Raw genomic sequence first — 21905 nt, forward strand, 5'->3', positions numbered from 1 at the left:
GTCTTCATCAAATGATCTTTGATTTGATGAAGGCTTTTATCAATTTATGAACAGAAAAAATTAATACTGTACAAAACCAAAAGCCTTCTTAGGCTTAATGAGTATCTTGGGGCAAAATATTCAGTAACAAACTTGTGTTGTACAATAAACCATAACATATAAAAATCATTTGCCCACAAAGTGTCAAATAGTGTCTTTACACTTGCTTCTTTTCCTCCTTATCTGAAGCCTTTTGTGATCAGGGCAGTAAATATCTTGCATCCTATTTTCTCATTTCTTTAGGATTAAACAAGTAAGTACTGCTATGATGACACCACTGCCAGTGTTTACTTCACATTCTTTTATTAACATCTAGTCTAAAGGAAAATTTATCTATTAAAAATCAGCCAAAACTACTATAAGCAAAGTACAGATTCCTTCCTTCTTTTGTGAAAAGAACACCATTCTTTCTCAACTTCAACCTAAAATTTTCCATTTTCTTGTCTTCTCAAGTTTTTTTCATCGCTCAAATCTGATCTTTACATTTCTATATAGGAATATAATGTTGGGATACATTTGCTCTAAAGGCACAAGTAATTTTTCTACAACAATGTGGTCCAAGATATAAGCTGGCAAGTCTCACAGACTGGCAAAAAGAACCATAAAAATCTAAAACAACATCAGAGGATTCTATTCACATTCTTAAAACAAGAAAAAAAGAGGATAACAACCAAGCAAACTATTCCAGAAGAGCCTATTTTAGCCAACAGATTAGTCAAATTAAAGATGCTATTATTATTTCACATATAGCCCCAAGAGGTACAGTTAAAAAATTTAATCATTACAAAATGGGGGGGGGGGAAGGAAGGGAGGAAAAGGGGGAGAAACCAGGTCATTAATGTCCTTTTGGTATAAAGTATCGATATTTTGAATGGCTCTTTCCCAATAATACCACCAAGGCACAGTGCATGTCCCAGAATAGTTAAGCTACTATAGCTTAACTGCTGATAAAACTTGCAAAGATTTTTGGTAATTTTAAGTTATATACCTGCTATTAGAGAGATTTCAGCCATGGACTTCTCTGATTTATATACATGAGGACATACAAAAGCCAATTCCAGCAAAGGAATGACTAGGCACAGACTATCCTAGACATTTCTTTAGAAACAGTCTCTGCAGTGCAAATCTATGAGCAAAACTCAAACCACTGTAAAGGGAACTAAGAGGAAAATTTCAGGTCACCTCAGACTTTGCTTTATTTAATACAGTGCACTGAAATAAAGCATTAATCATCTGACAGATTATGCAATTTTAAATTAAACAGTTGAGCAGCACCACTTTCTCATAAAGTCACCAATGATATGTCATACACAAATATATTCCTAAATAGATCAATTAAGCAAGTGCACTTTTGTATCTTCATTTGAACATTTAAAAATGTCCAATACTCAGAAACTTAAAAAATAAAAGCTGAAGCGCCCCCCAACACCTCCTCCCGCCAAGCCAATCACCTAGTTACCAGGCATTTACTACACTTCTTAGAAACTGTGCCAACAGTGATATGCAAAGGAGATGGCTACAGCATAAAGTGGAATCAGGGTTACCAAAAGTCCTGGTTTTAGCACTGTAAGTCTTGTGTCCCAGGAAATCCTTAGTTCTGAGCAAATCAAGATGGTTGTTCATCTTAGTAGGAATACATCTTCATATGAATTTGCTTTCTGTTATGTTTCACAATCTTAAAGATACGAGAAGCTTCTGGGTGGCTCAGTCAGTGGAGTGTCTGACTCGTGATTTCGGATCAGGTTATGATCCCAGGGTTGTGGGGTCAGGCTCCACCTTGAGCATGGTGCCTGCTTAGGTCTCTCTCTCTCTCTCTCTCTCTCTCTCTCTCTCTTTTTCTCCCTCCCGCTCCTCTCCCCTGCTCGCACATGTGTGCACTCTCTCTTAAAAAAAAAAAAAAAAAAAAGAAAACAAAAGAAACTGCAAAGGCTTAGAAAACATCTTGCACAAACTTGGGGTACGACATAGCTTATCTTTTTCTGCAATAGAATCATACTCTTCTCTGAAATAAAATATGGAAATTAAAAACCAAATTGTATGTGACACTATGCATAAGAGCCAAGTTGAGTGTTTATATGGTAACAGACAATATTCGTACAGCATTTACAATTTACTGTATATCTTGACACGAGTTTTCTCATTTGGATACAAGTCTAGGGACGTTTCTCATTAAGAAACACTGTCCCCTGCTTAATTAGGAGTACCTTTCATCTAATTAGTATTTGAATATGCCTTAAGTGAAAGTCACAATGAAGGTTACAAAGATGAACAAAACATACTTGGTCTCAGGAAGCTTACAATTTTGTAGGAAAAATGACATAAAATATGAAAAATATCAAAAGAAACAAAAAATACTGTCAAAATCTGAAGACAGGTCAGGGAGAGATTTATGAAGAAGGAGGCAAATGACCAAACGGCACAGCACTTCAATAGGAAAGAACATACTAGAGAAAAGAAAAGTGAAAGCAAAGGCACAGAAGGCAAAAAAATGTAGGAATATGAGTAGACTCCATAGAAAGCACAGTCTGAATGGATCTCAGGGTATAAATGGGAAAATAAAAACAGCAAGAAGGTCTACATACAGTTAACATAATATAGATCTCTGAGTTTGGTCAAGAACCTTGTCTCATTTTTTTTTTTTTTTAAATTTTTTTTTTTTTCAACGTTTATTTATTTTGGGGACAGAGAGAGACAGAGCATGAACGGGGGAGGGGCAGAGAGAGAGGGAGACACAGAATCGGAAACAGGCTCCAGGCTCCGAGCCATCAGCCCAGAGCCTGACGCGGGGCTCGAACTCACAGACCGCGAGATCATGACCTGGCTGAAGTCGGACGCTTAACCGACTGCGCCACCCAGGCGCCCCTAGCCTTGTCTCATTTTAAAGAAAAACAATTTTTAATGTTTGTTTATTTTTGAGAGAGACAGAGAGAGGCAGAAAGATAGGGAGACACAGAATATGAAGCAGGCTCTAGGCTCTGAGCTGTCAACATGGAGCCTGATGCAGGGCCATGAAATCATACCCTAAGCCAAAGTGGGATGATTAGCCGACTGAGCCACCCAGGTAGCCCTAGAAACCTTGTCTCATTTTTATAAGCAACAGTCCTAGACATTTTGAAGAGAAACATACCAATATTGAAAAAACTAGAGGTACTTTTTAAATGAATAAAAATAGTTCTAACAGAAGGCTGGACAATACATCTAGAAATGTTAAGCATTTTATTAAGATGATTTAAATATGGTCTACTTTTAAAATGCACCGGTTTGCAACAAAAACCTATAATGAGTTGATGAAAACTAAAATTAAGAGATCAGAAATAATGTACTGCGTGGAGGAAAGAAACTGCAAGAGACTGACAAAAAGTTAAGACAATCAGTAATTTCAGCTTCATTCTATAAGACTGTAGGAATACTATGTACCTACTATGTGCACACAGTGCAGATACCAGATATACACATCAAGGCTATTTTTTATAACAGGATGTTAACTTTGATGCCATAGCATGTGATATCCGAAGCATACTGAGATTACTTTTAGTTAATACCGCGACCACACAACATGGCACCACTTAGCGTATTTGCGTTAAGATCTCACTTATATTGACAAATGAGGCAGATTCCTAGGGCAGGCCATACTTTTCCTCAAGAAGCTGCTTTGGATCCATCCAAGTACATAATACTCAGTTATGACTTAAATATCTCATGGCCAGGGATCTAAGTGTGAAGTTAATTGCTGCATAAACAGCACTTAACACTTGGAATACAGAATGCAATTATTTGTTGAATGAATCAAAACCAGTTTCTTGCCCTAGGGTCTGGCAAACTCCAGACCTCAGGTCAAATCCCATTTACTGTCTGTTTTTTTATAATTAAAGTTTTGTTGGAACACTGCCACGCAATTGCATATTGTCTATGGTTGCTCATACTACAATGGTAGAGTTGAATGGTAGTGACAGAGACTGTATGGTCCACAAAGGCTAAAAATTTATGATTTGGCACTTTACAGAAAAAGTTTGCTGATACCTGCTCTATAAGCTAGAACCTCGAAGTAAGGATAGATCTTGTCCACTAATTCACTGGTGGCCAACGGGTTTTAGCTCAAACAACAACTCAAAATATCCTGGAGTGCAGTGTTGAGAATGATTCTGAGACCAACTCCGGTCCCAAAGGGAAAGATTACAGTTCTTAATTATCAATCACTACTGTGGTTTAGGAGGAGAAATAGGGTTGTAACTCTAAAAACACTGAAAACTTCTGTTGCAGAATACTTTATTTTAAATAACTAGCACTGCTGTTTGATAATTTACAAAGATATATTAATTAGCCACAAAATAATATGCACACTCTCTCCCCCCAAAAAACGTGAAAGGAATCACTGAGAATGGTTTGCCTGAATGCTGAAGACTGTCTACCAAAAACAATGACTTTGGATTCTGGCACAGTTGCTGATGCTCATTTTTACAACATTCATTCATTCATCATTCATTCATTCATTCATTCAATATTCATTCATTATTCACTTGGTCAACAGATTCAGTTGTTTAGAACCATTCCTAAGGATGACTAAACAGTGTTACCAGAGGAACCTATGGCAAGAAGATAAGCCCCCAACATACCCCAAAACTCAATCAAGCTTTAAAGATAAAATTGAAAAGGGCATGTTGGGTAAAGTACATTTTTACATTTGAAGCTAAATTAAATCTGCCCCCTTTGATTCTGGAAGTAGTCAATGGAGCAAACAGTTTAACATTAAAGGATTCATGCCACTGGAGCTCTGCAAAGTTTCCCTTTAGATTATTTTAGAAAATTCCTTTGTTGGGGCGCTAAGTGGCTCAGTGAAGCATCCAACGTCGGCTCAGGTCATGATCTCACGGCTTGTGAGTTCGAGCCCCACATCAGGCTCTGTGTGGACAGCTCACAGCCTGGATCCTGCATCTTCCTCTCTCTCTCTCTCTCTCTCTGCCCTACCCCCGCGCGTGTGCGCGCATGCTCTCTCTCTCAAAAATAAATATTAAAAAAGAAAATAAAATTCCTTTGTTTGCTGGACCTACCACAAGTACTTGCACCCTAGCTATAAAGGAGGCTGGGAAAACTAGTCTCCAGCATTTTTATTTTCTACAAAGCAAGTTTGTTAAATAGGACTTATTTAGATCTGTGTCTTTTCAGACACTGGTCTCTCTTAAGGTAAATGTGAACACACACATCTGTGTATCTATAAAAGACATTTTAAGGCAGATATTATATTTCTGTTAGATGTACTCTGGCCCATATGGGCCACACCCCAGAACGACAGGAAGTAAGGAGCCATGCATGGGATATGGGAAGAGGTAACAAAACCACTGTGGGGAATGGTGACAAGGAGGGTCTCAAGATCAGATCAAATTTAAATCTGAAGACCCAGAAGCCTACAAGAGCTAAGTGATATTACAGCAGTGGTTATCATATTGATGACCTCTCATCATAGTAGGGATTTTAAGTGTTTGTGTGTGAGCGCGCATAAGTCTTTAAAAGCACTTCTGAAAGACTCTGATAAAACCTCCATGTTCTTCCTAAAGTCCCTAAGACCTACATTCCTAGCAAAGAAAGGTCAGTTCACCACAGACTGTCTTCCTCATCTTTTTGCCTTCAAATAACTGTCCCCCGATTTAGTAAAGAAAAAGAGGGTCTCTCTGTTCCTCAGGTCTCCAGAAATCAGATTCTTCAGCAATTTAAATAACTTGCTCTCAAGGTCTTAACTTTCACAAGTCACAGAAAAAGAGAAAACAACCACTGCAAAGAGATGACCATTATTGGGGGTAAGAAAGCTAATGATGTATTTTTCTGTTCCTAGGTGAAGTCACATCTTCTCCAAGTTTGCTGATTTGTCATTTCAGAATTTAATACTAACACCAAAGATGCTTAATAAATCTTCTGAACAGGTTGCAGAATCAGAGAACTACAACCACAGAGACATCCCTATTTGTTAGATAAAATATCTGCTTTCATATATTTCAAGCAAATGCTACACTAAGTAGTTTATGAGCTGTTAGGGTAGAGGTAAAAGAAATCAGAAGTGAGGTGCTTTAGTACTAGCAGGTAAATTAGAATTTAAGTTAAGGGTAGATTCCAGAACAAACCAAACCTGTCTTCATAAATGGAAGAACATCACGACTATTTCTTTTAATATAAACACTCAAATTTTACAAAACACCACCATCTATAAGGATGGGGGAACATTTTTTTTAAAACATAATTTTACAATCTGTTTCAACATAAGGCTGAATTCAGAAACAGAATTAGTGTCTTCCATGAAAGAAGGAATAAATGACTGCAAAAAATATTTTATTTCATTGTACTGTTAACCTCCTAACTAGGATTAAATGAAAAAGCTTAATGTGACTACCCTCAAATGCATTTGAAACCATAAGAGGAATGCCATGATTTAGACTGTGGGTTCATAATTTGCATGACTAAATTACATTCTAAATGAAATTTCAAGCCCAGGACATTCCTAATGGAAAATTCCCTAGTAAACCTGCCAAAAGTTCAGAGGAGAAAAATTAACCAACTAACAAAAAAGAACAGTGGAAGCAGAGGTACTTCCCATAGTTTTCTCTTGTAATTTTAGTATCTCAATCTAAGTAAGCAGCAGTTTATGCTAGCTGCTTAATGCCAACACTGGTTTATGCAACTAATTGTTTTATGAAGTTATTTTTAATTTAAGTTCTTCCTTTTACACTTTGCCATGGTCAGTTTGTTCAAAGATGCTCTCAGTTATTGAGTAAAATAAAGTCCATTTAGAAAAATAAAATGCATGCCACACTCTGGAAGCCACAAATAATGCTTGTATTTGGCTTTCTCATACATTACTCACTTACTTGCATAATTAGTAGGTCAGTAAGTATTTTTTTTTTTTTTTAAAGTAGCTTCAGAACTTGCCTGTCTTGGCAATTCTAAGAAATAGAAGTCAGTATCCAAAAAATAGCATATACATGTTTGCATTCTTGGACATTCGTATATACCAAATGAATGGAGAAAAGCAATGAGAACCAAAGTTTGGGTGTTAATTAGGTTGTTAGAATAAGGAGTGCACATGGGGAAACCACAAAAAGTATGCAGGGACTTTCTGTAATCAATTCTGAGTTCCAAAGAAGCATCTTCAGATATTTCCTTCCTTCCTTGTCAAAAACAAGTGATTCCATCAAGGATTTCTATTTTTTATATGTTTATGTATTTTGAGAGAAAGAGTATGTGTGTAAGAGAGCATGCATGCATGGGCAAGGCGGGGGAGAGGAGAGAGAGAATCCCAAGCAAGCTCCACACTGCCAGTGCAGAGCCCAACTCAGGACTCAATCCCAAGAACTGTGAGATCATGACCTGAGTTGAAGTCAAGGATTGGATGCTTAACCGACTGATCCACCCAGGCACCCCCCCCCCCCCCCCCCCCGCATCAAGGATTTTTAGAGATCAAGTCAGCCCTATATAGTATTCCTATTCCAACCTCCTATTGTACTCTTACTTCACAATTAAATGTATCATGTAATTTTTAGAAACCTTATGAACTGGGAGACAAACTACATGATATCTTAAAAGACTTTAAAAATCTACCAAGAAATTGTGGCTAATATATGAGCTGTCAATCATTAAACATTTTAAAAAACCACTTATTATGTTCCAGGCACCAATATACACAAATGAATCTTCACTATTTCCAAACATTTAACTGGATTCTAAGGAATTAGGTGGTTTTCCCATTCCTTAAGAGACTCATCACCCTAAACAGGGCATTCCAGCCTGAATCTGTGTCGAAAAGAATTGCTTGGCAGAGACTGTTTGTAAGCTAATGTTTTCAGACCCTGATGTCCTCCCCAAAGACACAAAGTAATAAAGAGTAAAGTCTTTCTAACAATTTTAGATCCATTTTTCATAGAAGATATAATTTTTTTACAGAGCAAAACCTCACCTAAGTACTACCATGAGGCTATTTAAAGTTTTTATTCATCCTATTCAGTGTGACTATTCATGTTTCACTTTAGAAATATTAAGAGTTTGAATACTCTTACTAATATTCAAAACAAATCTTTCCACAAAATTCTGAATTCCAAAACACCTGGGACCAAGAATTCTAAGTGAGGGATTCTGGGCCTATAATTCATTTCATAAACATCTACGATAGCAAAACACTTCTTTGAAAAACTTTGCATTTTCTAATTTCCGTATTGTTGCCTACCCTGATTCACTGATGGTCTAAACCTTACGTTCTCTCTTGATATCATGTGTAGATCATACCCACCTCATTTTTTAGGTCTTTTTGGACTACTAGAGCCTAAGATTTTTCACTATTCCTCTGACTCTATAACCATTCATCTCTATCACTCATTTGGGTATCAATTATTATTATTTTGAACTGCTATTTAAATTTCAGATTAACTTTTCATGTCTTTGCTAAAACCTTTTGTGCATAATTACGTGATTTAATTCTAACATACAGTAACTGAGAACAACTAGCTCTCAATAACATGCAGTCAGATGAATGAGTCCTCAAGAGACAGATGCCCTAAATAATGAAGAATTATAGTTGGAAACAGATATAACACTTAAAAAAATTAGTGTAAATGGCCTATGATGGGAACTGATAAACTACGGAATACTTTATGTATTTTTCTCATTAAAATAAAAAATTGTTGAGCACTATGTGCCAGTTACTGGGCTAACCATTTGAGATTGTGGTGGCAAAGTGACATGGTATTCCTGGCCTCCTGAAACAGTTTAGAGGGCAAGAGAGAATAAGTGGATAAATGTTAATTACTGATTATGATAAGAGCTATGACGACAATAAAGGGGATACTCCTTTATATAAGGTGATCAAGAGAAACTTCCCTGTAAATGTACAGCTGAGTTAAGATATAATGTTGACACTGAGTCAGAACTGCAGAGAGCTGGAGAAAGATCACACTAGAGAGTAGCTGTAAACCCCAAATCTCAAAAGATGATAAAGGGCTTGTTGGGTCAAGATCAGAAAGTTGTTCAGTATGGATAGAGCTTTGTTAACAATGGAGAAGAGATAAAGTTGTGAAATAAGCAAGAACTGGATCTGGTTTCTATTTTAAGACACTGGGGGGGGGGGGGATTGGGACTGGAGGATACTACATGATCTGATTTACATTTTTTTTTTTTTAATTCTAGGTGGAGACTGAGCTAGATGAAGACAAGAACTGAAACAAGTTAGGAAGCTCCTGTAGGAGTCAAACAAGAGAGGACTGGCTTAAACAAGAGTAATACCACAGAAACACAGGATTTTAGCGCTCAAAAAGACCTAAACAGCCATTTAATCAAACTTGCTTTATGGAAAGATAAGTCCTAAGAGAGAAGTTAACTTGTTCAAGGTTTTACAGCCAGTGCCAGAGAGAAGCCTGAGACACTTAGGTCAAAATTATAATCACTAAGCCATGCTACTTAACAGGCTGGAATCAAAGGTCTAGCAACTACTGAAAACTAGCACATCATTCCTCAAATTTACCCCTCAAGCTTCAAGTCATCAGCTAAAACTTATGCGAAAAGTAAGTGTCCAATTTGAGCACCCGAAGGTTCAGAGGAAAGTACATAAAGGGTCTGTCTGTTGAGGAATAAAAGTACTCTCAGCTCACACTGCTTAGTGACGGAACTTTTACTTTAAACCCCACAATCTCAGATAGGTAATATTAATTTATCTTCTACCTAGGACCCTTTCTTTGGTAGATAAGATGGATCAATCACTAAAACATCACAAATGCTTTTCAAAGTGTTTATCATTCCAGTTCAATCAGAACTCTAAAGTGAATGCAGTTAACAGTAGTCTTGCTCATTAGAAAGAGAACATCTTAATCATCTTCCTTACTCTTTTCTGCACTATTTCCTGCCCTTCTACCTCTTCACTGCCTATTATCACCATCATCACTTCATGTCAACAGAAAAATGTTATGAATGCTCTTCTGTCTTTAAAAGCTTGCACATCCTGTCTTCTCTTTGTTGAAGATGATGAAGGTGACAGGACTCTTCAAAGAAAAAAAAGTATAAAAAAATCTAAAATAGAGAAAATTTCATACAAATTTTTTTCAGCTAGCAACTAAAACTGCATAGCAATAGCCAGTGCTATTAACTGTAATTTGGGTGTCCTGAACCTAAAATATAATCTCACTATGTTCCTTAGTTCAGAACAGCTGACCAGGTAATTGTTTAATATAGAGAGAACTAAAGCTTCCTATTAAATTCCCTCCCCCTCACTGTGGAATTAGCTTTTGTAGGCAGGAGTTCTATAATGCTTACTCCTCAAAGCTACCCCAAAGTTAGCATTTTTACACTTACTCCTCTACACCACTCCACGCCTCTGCCTCTTCCTCTTCTGTCAACGCTGTTCTTTCAAACAGTGGAACTCAGACTCACTACTCTTCACAGAACACATCCATTTTATTATCTCTAGGGAAATAACTGGCACTAAATTTCTAAGAAATTAAGTACAGTATAAGCTACAACTTACCCACCTTCTTTCATAATCTGAAACTTATTACTTGAACTGAATGCAGATTAGCCTAAAACTCCTTTAAAATTTGGAACTGGGGTGCCTGGGTGACTCAGTCGGTTAAGTGTGTCTGACTCTTAGTTTTTGCTCAGGTCATAATCTCCCCGTTTGTGAGTTCGAGCCCCACATCATGCTCTGTGCTGATAGTGCAGAGCTGCTTGGGACTCTCTCTCTCCCTCTCTCTCAAAAATAAATAAACTTTACAGTAAACAAAAAAAATAAAAGATTTGGAGCTGTTCTATGACATGAAGTTTATAAAAATCCTTAACAAGGATTGCTACAACTGTTCCTAAACAAGCATGAAAGAAGAACTTTCTCTCAGAAGAACTTACATTTGTTTTAAAGGTATCTACTAAAGGGGCTCTTGGGTGGTTCAGTCGGTTGAACATCTGAGTCTTGATTTTGGCTCAGGTCATGATCCCAGGGCCGTGGGATCTGCATTTGGGTCTATGCTAAGTGTGGAGCCTGATAAAGACTCTCTCCCCCTCTTACCTTCCCTACCTTGTGCATGCTAAAATTTAAAAAATATATACATTTTAAAATGTATCCACTAAAGGTAGACAACACAGCAAATTCTCAGGTCAAAGAGACATTATTAAACTTGAAATGAGAAGAAAATTGATAGCTTTACTACAGGAAAGCTACTATTCTAAAATCATGAAAGTCAACTATTAAAAAAACTACCTTAAGGTTATGTCAGAATTTGGGCACACGTACAATCTATGTATAGATGAATTACCAGGTGTACAAAACAAATATTAAAACCAAGAAATAGGCTTAAAAAATAATAATCAGCTAATCTGTTACTATGATCAAAAGTTGAATGGAATGCTCAAGAAGCCTATTAAAAAAGTCAACCTAAAATGACTACATATTAATAAGAGATTTCAAGATGAAGCACATGAAAACATGGCTTCACATTTATCTATGCTTCCTATTCTTACATTCCCCTCCAACATAAATCAAAGATGGTAAACACTGAGAACAAAGCATGGAAAAATGAGTGTACAAAAAGGTGAATAATAACCACACAGCTGGAAACATTTAGTAGCCTTAAATGTCGATATTCTCTTTTGATACTACACCAAAACTTGACAACTGGTTGCAATATACTGGAACGGAAACCTTACCAAAAAACTTTAGATCTGCCGGAATATTAAAACCCATTGGTTTAATGGAAGGATTTCTTACCCATGCATGATTTTGTAACATCATGCATTGGTCATTTAGAAAACACTTGTACAGAGTTATGTGGATCTTCAAATGTTGACACATTATATATTCTTTTTAAAAAACGATCTTCTTTAACATCACTAATATCATCAGAAAATTTTTTCTAAATATTGGGAAGCTGTCAAGAGCACAGTGGCCGATAGAAATCTTCCACAATTCTAATTTTCACTTGAAAACTGGAACTTTATCATTGACCATAAATACTGTTGATCCTTTCCTTAAAGCAACAGGCTCATTTTGTTTATTATGGAGAAAATGTCTCCCCAGTACCCAAGTCTGAATAACTGTAGTTTTTCAGGGATTCTTTAAAGTAAAAATGGTATTCATGAAAAAAGTGGCTGGTTCAGCCTGCAACTCAAATTACACAAATGCTTTTCCTATAGAGAACTGTTGTATCTTCAATATGCCAGCAAAAACAGTGTTTCAAGCAATCTTTTCATTCTGTCATAGCATATTGAAATAATATGTACAAGAGCCAAGATTTGATTAAAAAACAAAAAAACAATTTTTTTTTGTTTTTTTACTTCTTCATCAAGTGCATTTAGGTGAGTGAAGTTTTTTGTTTCTGGTTTTTGTTTTTTTGTGCATGGCAGTGAAGAATACAATGACTATGAATACAGCATGGTGCTCTGACTTGACTGGTTCTAAGGTGCCCTAAATTTTACACACCACTGCTTTCGTACCATTGGTACACATGTCAACGCAGTAAAAAAGGTAAAGAACATCTCAGTATTATTGTAAAATTTGTATGTGCAGACTCCTGAAAATGTTCACGCAACCCCAAGGATTCTTTGGAGCATACTTTGAAAACCACTGAGCTAGACAATTTGTTATGCTGTTCACAATCACAATGATTTTGTCTTAGTCCTTATTCATACATTAATAACAGTCTTAAAAATCAACTTCAGCTGGAAGAAGCAATGCTACAGAGGAATAAAAGTTTTACAGAACAAGAACTAATACTACATTAGTATAGTCTCTATAATAATTTACGGATAATACTCCACTTAATCCTCAACAACCCAAGGGATGCCTGGGTGGCTCAGTGGGTTAAGCATCTGACTCAAGTCATGATCTCACAGTTGTGAGATCAAGCCGTGTGTTGGGCTCCAAGCCCTCTCCCCCTGCCCCTCATCGGTGTGTGTACTCTCTTAAAAAAAAAAATCCTCAACAACTCTAATATATGTTATTTTTCCCACTGAGGAACCACGAGGAGGAAAACTTCAGAAAGGGAAGTACAAATTTTGCCTAAAACTTCATTGTACTGGTGGAATTATAAGTGATACTGTCTTCTTTGTATTCTTCTGCGTTCTAAAACACTTTAACAAGAAAATTAAAAAGACAAACATTTAAAAATGCAGCCAATCTTACCAATACAAACCCAGTGCAATTTCAAGTTGAAGAATTTCAAGAGCAGAAGAAAATACACACATATTTGTATACTTCATCCCTATCCTTATTATTTGTACAGTATAGAATTCAAGATTACCAAAGGATTCCTCAGTTTTGTTATCAAGTAACTTAAACATAACTTATAAATCTTAGAAGTAGCAGCTATAACTTTGTTAGCATAAAATAGTAATATTCTCACTGCAACCTTAAAACACAAGGTAACAGTTGGATGCAATATGCATACCACTTTGACACCAAAAACCTATTAATTAAACAGTTTATATTTACAGTTTTTATTTTATCGATACCCTCAGTTCCATTAACTTTCAGAAAGTCTCCCAATTTTTTTTTTAGAATAAAGTGACTTGGAAAAATATATTCCAATGTATAAACTTTAGAAGTATAAATTTTAGAAGACACAGATAATTAGAACTTTATTTTACATAACATTTTCCATTTCCTTTCCAGAAGCCTTTGCCAAAAACTGCTATTACATGGACAAAACAGATTTTCTTTCATCTTTTTCTCTTCCCACAAAGCAGAGGAAAGCAACAGGTAATCTACCAGTGAGGCCATCAGTTCTGTGTATGTTTTCAAGAAAAAGTTATTTAATGAAATGCTAAGTTTTGAATAAGAAAAAATGTCTATTTTATTAAAAGTACATTTTTACTGAAATAAATTTTCAGAGCAACTACTGAAAAATTCAGCAAGATCTATAATGTAGTGAAGGTGCTGATTCCAAGTCAATAATTTAAAGCAATCAAAATTATTTATAACTGTTTTTAAATAGATGTTCTCTTCCTTTAATATCTTTATTGAGTCTATCTGTACAACAGTTAAAAAGATTCAATTCCTCACCACTGGAAAAAACTACCTAGCAAATTATCTCATAAGATCAGAATCCAGTTTAAATTTAAAAGGTCTCACTGGTTACATACATAAAATATATAAGGTATATAAAGGAGCTTATCTACAAAATTATAAAATAGCATAACTATAAGAGTAAGCTTTAGAAGCCAGCTCAATGTAAAAATCCAGAATCAGAACATTAATTACTCTCTGTGGTTAGAAAGACTAAGATTCTTAATTTAAAAGTAAACATATTTCTAGTACTCAAGTACCTCAAATACAAATAATTTTAATCATAGTTATATTCCAGATACTGTTCTGTATAATAAAAACCAGATGGAAATTCTGCAGTTCATGTTGCAAGTATTTTTTCTTTTGGTAATTTAAATATTATTTAAAACCTGGTACATTTCCCTAAATGTTCATTTCTTTCTTTTATAAATTTAAGGTTCCTTAGAAACAGTTTAAAAATTCTTGATCCTGTGTTAATGCAGAACAAAAATTCTTTTTAAATTGCTACTGAAACAATAATCACTTGCTGTATACCCTTAATTTGACTAACATCAGGAATAAACACATCAAAGCTAGCAAGTATGGAATACTGGTATTTCTTTTTGTTTGTGGCACATTTTAAAAAGTGATTTTAATTCTTTAAAGGCAGCACAAAAATGGTTCTTCTTTAAATGTCTTTAAAACAGAAATTCCATGGGGTACCTGGATGGCTCAGTCTGTTAAGTGTCCAACTGTCAATTTCAGCTCAGATCATGATTTTATGGTTTGTAACATCAAGCCCCACATCGCTCCATGCTGAGCATGGAGCCTGCTGGGAATTCTCTGTCTGTCCCCCGCCACCCGCCATGGTCCAGGTGCATGCTCTCTCCTCCCACCCCCACCCCCAAAAAGAGAAATTCTATGGAAAAGGGATTGGTCTTAAAATCCAGTGTTCAACTAGGCTCAAAGTATAGCAAGCCAGTCTTTATTGCAAATGGATAAATTCATTCTATTTTTTGTAGCTACTGCTTCCAATGTATTCATGAGATTTCCAAAGAATTAATAAACTAAAGACTTAAGTTCTCAAATGGTAATTAGTACCTTTTGATACTACTGCAAAGTATCTAAGAACACTGAAAAATATTTGGCTTCAGCCCAAGTGTTTCAGCACATGGTACTCCTGTTTATTGAAAAATTTGTTCAGTGTTATAATGAATCATTGCATCAGCCAAAATATCTGTTCCTTAACTTTTTCTAAAAGAAATTTAACTTAAAAAGGCTAATAGTAAAAACTTCAGCCTAATCTCTTAGACTATGGAGTCCTCAAAAATGGTAAGAGGGGAAAAATAATCAAGGCACATATTTAGTCACAACTTTATGTGGTCTTACAAAGTTTAAGATAAATCTTTATCAAGTTTTCTCTAGACTGAACATGTGACATCACTGTCATAACAAAAAAAGAGCACTTTTGAATATTTAGTTCACAAAGACTAAACTATTCCTGGTGTGTCAAATTTAGACAGCACAGATCAATACCCACCGTCTTTATATATACACATATACACGGGAACATGTCTTTATATATACACATATACACGGGAACATGTTATTGTAAGTCTAGGGAACATGTTATTGTAAGTCTAGGAAAATGACACATGTGTATCAATAAGATCTTGGTATTATTCAGTAATAAAATTACCTATTTAAAATCACACATTTGGGAAAAAACTAAATATCTGTGTAAAACAGTGAAATTTTCTTTGTATCCAGATCTAGTTCACACATTAATTTTACTCCCCTAACAGATATTTATCAAATACCTACAACAAAAGTCAAAACTGAACGAGCAATTTCTCATCCCAATCTCAGACTTTCTACTTAAAACAACATGTATAATTAGTTACCATGTTATCAATCTCTGCATAGGCCTTCTACCAGTCTTGAATTACATTGAAGATACACTTAATATGATATTTATGTACATGATCAAAGTTTTAGGATTAATTCTTCATTACAACTCAATAGATGCCCCTTAGCATGGAGGCTTACTTTCCTTTCATATAGCAAAGAGAAATGTTGGAATTTTATAGTTAAGGATTATCTTGAGGATAAAATGAAAATCAGTTTGTAAAATTAAAAGGATCCCAAAGCCAATGTGTTAATGTTTATTTCTAAAGGAAGACAAAGTGCTCTCCAAATAGTCTCTCTTTAATGTTTACTACAATTAATTTTTCTACCTAAATGCTAAACCCTTATGTGCAAAGGCAAGGTTCTCAGAACTAAGATTATCATGGGGAATGAAATGGATCAGTTCCTCCCCTCATTATGCTTACATTTAACAAACTGGTATTATCTATGTGCAATGTACGTGCTTTGGGGCATACAAAGAAGACATCCTGTCCTTGGACTTTACAATTTAGAGTAATAGATAACAAAAATCATACGAATAATGACAACAGAACAGTAGCAGAATGTTGGAAGTGATAGGTGTCATAGCAAGAGAGGACCTTCCTGGAATGGAGCAGGGGGTATTACGGAGAGAATGCAAAAGAGCAATTATTTTCATGCCCCCATCACATTTTTTAAATTAAGCCAGTGTATTATTGGGCTCTTCAGCTGTATTGATACCTCGAACATTAAAACAAAACTGGCTACAGGTGTTTTAAAGATCTGCTTTGGGGCTTCCTCAGATAAGACAACATCACAATTTATTGTGAATGCCAAACAAGAAAATCCAAGTGAAAACACTTGGTGCAGTGCAGAGTTTAAAAGCAAAGATGGGCTCAAATAAGACACTCTTTCAGGGTTCTGTGTCCTTAAAGTTATTTAGCCTCCTTGACTGTCAATTTCCTCTCCTAAAATCTGGAAGTGAAACTACCCAAGTGGTTCTTCCACACTATTTGACTAAGGTACCAATCGTTTTGTGTATGATTACTATCCTGTAAAAATGTAATTCACTATAAAAATACTTTATTTCTTCTTCCAGTTTCTCTATTACATACTGTCCTAAAAGTCCGCAAGGCCACTAACTAATCTTATCTTTTCTAGGCCTCAGTTTCCTCCTCCATAAAATGAGAGGGTGGGACTGGATGACCTAAATAGTCCCTTCCGGCTCTTCAAAAGTCCCATGACTCCGTTATGACTCAAATACTATTCAAGAGTCAGCTTTCAGGAGTGATAGGACTTTGAAGTTAAATGAACATCTCCCTTCTTTTATGTTACTTCTTGCTAAGATAAGATTTTGTTGAGCAAGTCTAAACAGCTTTCTAATTACAAAAAAGTAAAAAATTTACAAGTTAGAAGCTTTAAGTTGTAAGCACTCGATATATATTAGATGCTACCAGCAAAACAAAAATCCAATTAGACTGAATTAATTTTAAAATCACGATGTTCATTTAGTGTCAACTTCTACCCCGTTAAAAATGTAATTTCCCGTTACTGTAATACAGAACTGCTTATGTTCCTTCCAAACAAGAGTTGCAGGGCAAAAATGCTTTGCTAAACTAATAAATGTGTGGGGCGGGGGGGGGGGGGGGGGGTAACGGCGAAGGGGAAGCAAATCTTGTACTTAAACTCGCAAGGATGATCTTTTCTCCAAAAGCCATCAGTTCTTTTCAGAAGAAAAATCCAAATGGCCCAGTTAACTGGGGACAGTTTTAAATAAAATTCATGGTGCTGACAGTTTTAAGATTAGACACATCGAGATGGCGAAAAAGAGAAGACGACAAACTTCCTGGATTTTGTCTCCCTCTGTAAGAGAAAAGAGATTTCCTCTTGCTGACGAAAGGAAAGGCCCCTTTAACAGTTTTTCCCTACGCGGTGGCTGCTGCCAGACTAGGTGGGGCTCCCTCCGCTGCCTTCCTCCTGCCACTTCCCGCAACAAATGGAGCAAACCAGTCCCGTTTCAGGCAAACTTTTTCCCTGTCAGGCTGGAGCCTGCAGGGCGCCGGGGAGTGGTTTCCCCGAACGCTCCCCGTCCTGGCTCGGGGCTGGGGGAAGCTGGGTCTTCTCAAAGGACAACTTTCTGGTTTCCGTTCTAACTTCCACCCACACCCAGGAGGGCACAGGGGTGGCCAGCGAAGGGGCTCCGGCGCGGGATACTAGTGTTCCGGGGAGCCCGGCGGGGAACGGCGGGCAGCGGGAGAGGCTGCGGCGGCCGCGGGCAGGAGGGAGCGAGCGGGTGGGGGGGGGGGGGTCCTCGGGCTCTCACTTCCTCCGCCATATTTCAGACATTTGACCCCTTCCGCAAAGCGCGCTGTTCCCCGGCGGCGGCGGCGGCGGCTCGTCCCCGCCGGCCCGGGAGGCAGCGCGTTCGCCGGCCGGCCGCCGGGCCCTCGCACCACCTGCCGCGCGCCGTGAAGCCGCCGCCGCGGCCGCCAGGGTCCCTGACCGCCGCGCGCGCCCCGCCCGGCCCGCGCCGCACCCCACCCGCTCCCCTCAGCCGGCGCCCGGCCCCCGCCCCGCGCGGCCGCCGCCACCGCCGCCGCTCCCCTCAGCGGCCACGCACACACTCTGCGAACCTCTCACGCTGTCACCGGGTCCCCGCAGCCCGCGTCGCCCCGTGCCTTGCGCTCCCTCCGGGTCGCTGCTCCGGCGCCACGGCGGTCCTGCCGCTGCCGCCGCCGCCGCCGCTCGGGCTGGTTTACACGCCTGACTCTGGGCGAGGTTTGGCGGTGTCGCCTTGACGTCAGGCGTTCAGCCTCGCTCTCGCTTCCGTCCGCGGGCGGGGCGCGCGGGTGCGCGGCCGAGGAAGGGGCGGGGCCGCGGGGCGGAGCGAGGGGAGCCGAGGGGGCGGGGCCTTGCGCGCCGCCGCAGCGCAGGCCGGACCCACGCGGCGCCCTTCGCGGCAGCGTTTTCTCCGCGGTGTTTCTCTGCCTGCACTCGTCCCCCTTTCAGCTTCGCCTGGGCCACCTGGTTCGGGACCCATAGGCGTGTCGGCTTCGCTGACTTCAGCGGGTTACGGTGGTGCGAAGGGCTTAGAAATCCTCCGAAACTTAAAAGATGCGTTTATTGCGAGCTGTAATTCAGTCACCAACGCCACCTAACAGTTAGTGCTCGCGTATTCCTTTGTGCTGGGGAAAGTGGCTGGGAAGTAACTGAGCGTGCAGTTTCCACACCTAGAGCTCCCGTGAAGGAAGCCAGGCCAGGGCACGGTCATTTTCATTCTTCAAAGGGTTTTTCTCTTGACAAGTATTTCAAACACTGGTGTCTTAACTCGGGTGAACTCTTTGTCCAAATTACCCTGCCAAACTCATTTAACAAACCTATGATCCCAAACAACTTTGTACTTAAATCAACTATTTATATGAATAAAGTAAATTGCATATTTAAATGCATGACTCGGGCACTTTAGCGGGTTACTCATAGGTAGGTTTATGGTGAGGCTACTGGGCGACAGAAAGCATTCTCTGTTCCAAAAATGCCTTGCTCCAAAAAGGGCGGGAACTTGACAAGGGAACTTACATTATTAGAGAAAAGACTAAAATATAAATACCCGTCTTACAAAATATCAGCTCTTTTATGAAAGGAAGTTTTGATGGAAGAAGAGATTCAAAGAGAGTAAGTGCAGGAAAAAGTCAGACTTGGGAGGTAATTGAAAACTAACATTTGCTTAGTTCAGTTTAACTTTATTCTTTTTTTAAATGAATTTATTTATTTTGAGAGAGAGAGTGCGAGCAGGGGAGGGGCAGAGAGGAGAGAGAGAATCCCAAGTAGGCTCCTCGCTGTTGGCACAGAGCCCGTTTGGGGATTCCTATCTCACAAACCGTGAGATAGTGACCTGAGCCAAAATCAGGAGTCAGATGCTTAACCCAATGAGCCATCCAGGTGCCCCCACTTGATTCTTAAAATAAGTTTTTATGAACTTTGATAAATTTGGAAGAGTAATGAGAAGTATGATTAATTTCACTCCTGTAAAGAATACTAGTAATTGAAAACTAACCAAGTTAAAGAATATTCAAGAATGAATTATAATTTGCCTGTTTTCTGTATGTAAGTGTTTTCTAGGTATCTCGCAATTTAGATGAATTGAATGTTACATATTTCTGCAATTTCCATTTCCTTAGAAAACCCCTTTTTAATGGAAATTTCAAAGGCAAATTTCAGAGCAGTCTTTAGGAATTATTATAAAATCTAAATGAATGAATTTTAAATAAATTTGACTTGACTTTGCATGAAACTTTGATCAAGTCTGAAAGCCTGAAACTCTTAAGTTCATGGAAGCAGATGTTACTTGAGTATACCAGTGTTTTTTCTTCTTTCTCTCAACTTTCCTTGACTTTCCGGCATTTGATTATTTATTTATTTATTTTTTTCAAAGCTCGTTTTAGAAGTTTGGAGTTAGGATTATTTAGACTTTGAGGGAATACTTTATTTTAATTAAAAATACATTTGTTTCTCTTTTAATAGACTAGAAATCATTACACTTGTATCAAACTATTATCTTTATGCAGAGAATGCGAGAATCTGCATGTCTCAGCACCAAACTCTTCTTGAAATCTTCACCAGGATATTCCACCGGCAACTTCAACTGGTCATGCATGACAACTGAACTCACCATCTTTTGTCATCAAACTAGTTTCTTCTCCTCTTCTTTTGTTAATCGTATCACCATCTTTTAAATTAAACGGTTTCCCAGCCTGATCCTCCTTTCTCTGCCTTTTCTCAAATCATCAGTCAGTTGGCACATCTATAAGTAATTCTTTTCTACTGAGACCACACTTGTTTAGGTTGGCACTACCGTCTCAACTCCTTGACTTTAGCCACACCTTCCTACCTTGCCTGGTGGCCTCCTGTCTATGCCTCCTGTGATTTATTCTACACGTCGTTGCCAGATGAATTATCTTAACGCATATTGAGCAAGTCAGTCTCTTCCTCAAAAAGCCTTCAGTTACCCTGTTGCCCTACCAAAATAAAATCCTTGTATAATATCTTATTTTCCTTCTTACTGAACACTGCCTTACAGTCAGAGTGGACTTTACGCCCAAATATAGTGCTGTCCCACTGCTCTGGTGTGGTATAGGTGATGTCCTTTGCCTGAAGCGTTCCTTCCCACTCCTGCCCGCTATTCAAGGTCCATTTACTTTCTCCAGGAAAGACTGTCTTTCTAATCTAATATGGTCTGATATTTTCAATCGAACGTGGTTTCTTCTCTTTTGAATCCCTGTAACACCCTATGGCTCTTTTTTTTTTTTTTTTTTTTTTTTTTTTTGGTCACTTGTTTTCTACCTTCCTCCAGAACAGGAGTTTGCAAACTTTTTCTGTAAAGAGCCGGATGGTAAATATTTAGGGCTTTTGCCAGATGGTCCCTGTTGCAGCTACTCAACTCTAACTTTGTTGTGCAAAAACAGCCATAGGATACGTAACAAATGAGTGTGGCTGTGTTCTAATAAAACTTTCTTTATGGACACTAAAATTTTAATTTCATATAATTTGCACATGTCACAAATCCCCGCCCCCCTTCTTCTCCCCCTCCTCCTCCTCCTGCTTCTCCTTCTTCCATTTAAAAATGTGAAAACCATTCTTAGCCCCTGGTTGTACAAAACCAGGCAGTGGGGCAGTTTGACCTACTGTGCTCAGGGCCAGCTTCATGGATGTGTATCGGGGTCCTGTGCTTAGAAAGGCTCAATGATCAGTTTAATGCTCTGATGTTACCATCTTGAAATTTTAAATAATGTTTGAGCAGGAGGCCTGCATTTTTTTTTAATTTATTTTGAATTTTAATTTATTTTGAGAGAGAGAGAGAGAGAGAGAGCTAGCATGAACTGGAGAAGGGCAGAGAGAGAAAAGGAGAGAGAGGGTCAGAGTTGTCAGCACAGAGTCTGCCTCAGGTCTCTCTATCTCTATCTCACGAACTGTGAGATCATAA

At 38.2% G+C, this 21905-nt stretch overlaps 1 protein-coding gene across 1 annotated transcript in view; it reads right to left on the bottom strand.

Moving 5' to 3' along the window:
* RAP1B (RAP1B, member of RAS oncogene family) overlaps positions 1–18695 on the bottom strand; it is a 45645-nt gene extending 26950 nt beyond the window's left edge. The window contains exon 1 of the mRNA XM_086712856.1: positions 18559–18695. The gene's annotated coding sequence lies outside the window, so the exon portion shown is untranslated. The remainder of the gene's footprint in view (positions 1–18558) is intronic.
* Between the last annotated feature and the right edge of the window lie 3210 nt (positions 18696–21905).

This window comes from Puma concolor, chromosome B4, assembly GCF_028749965.1.
Source record: "Puma concolor isolate L17-30 chromosome B4, mPumCon1.1.hap2, whole genome shotgun sequence".
NCBI lineage: Eukaryota > Metazoa > Chordata > Mammalia > Carnivora > Felidae > Puma > Puma concolor.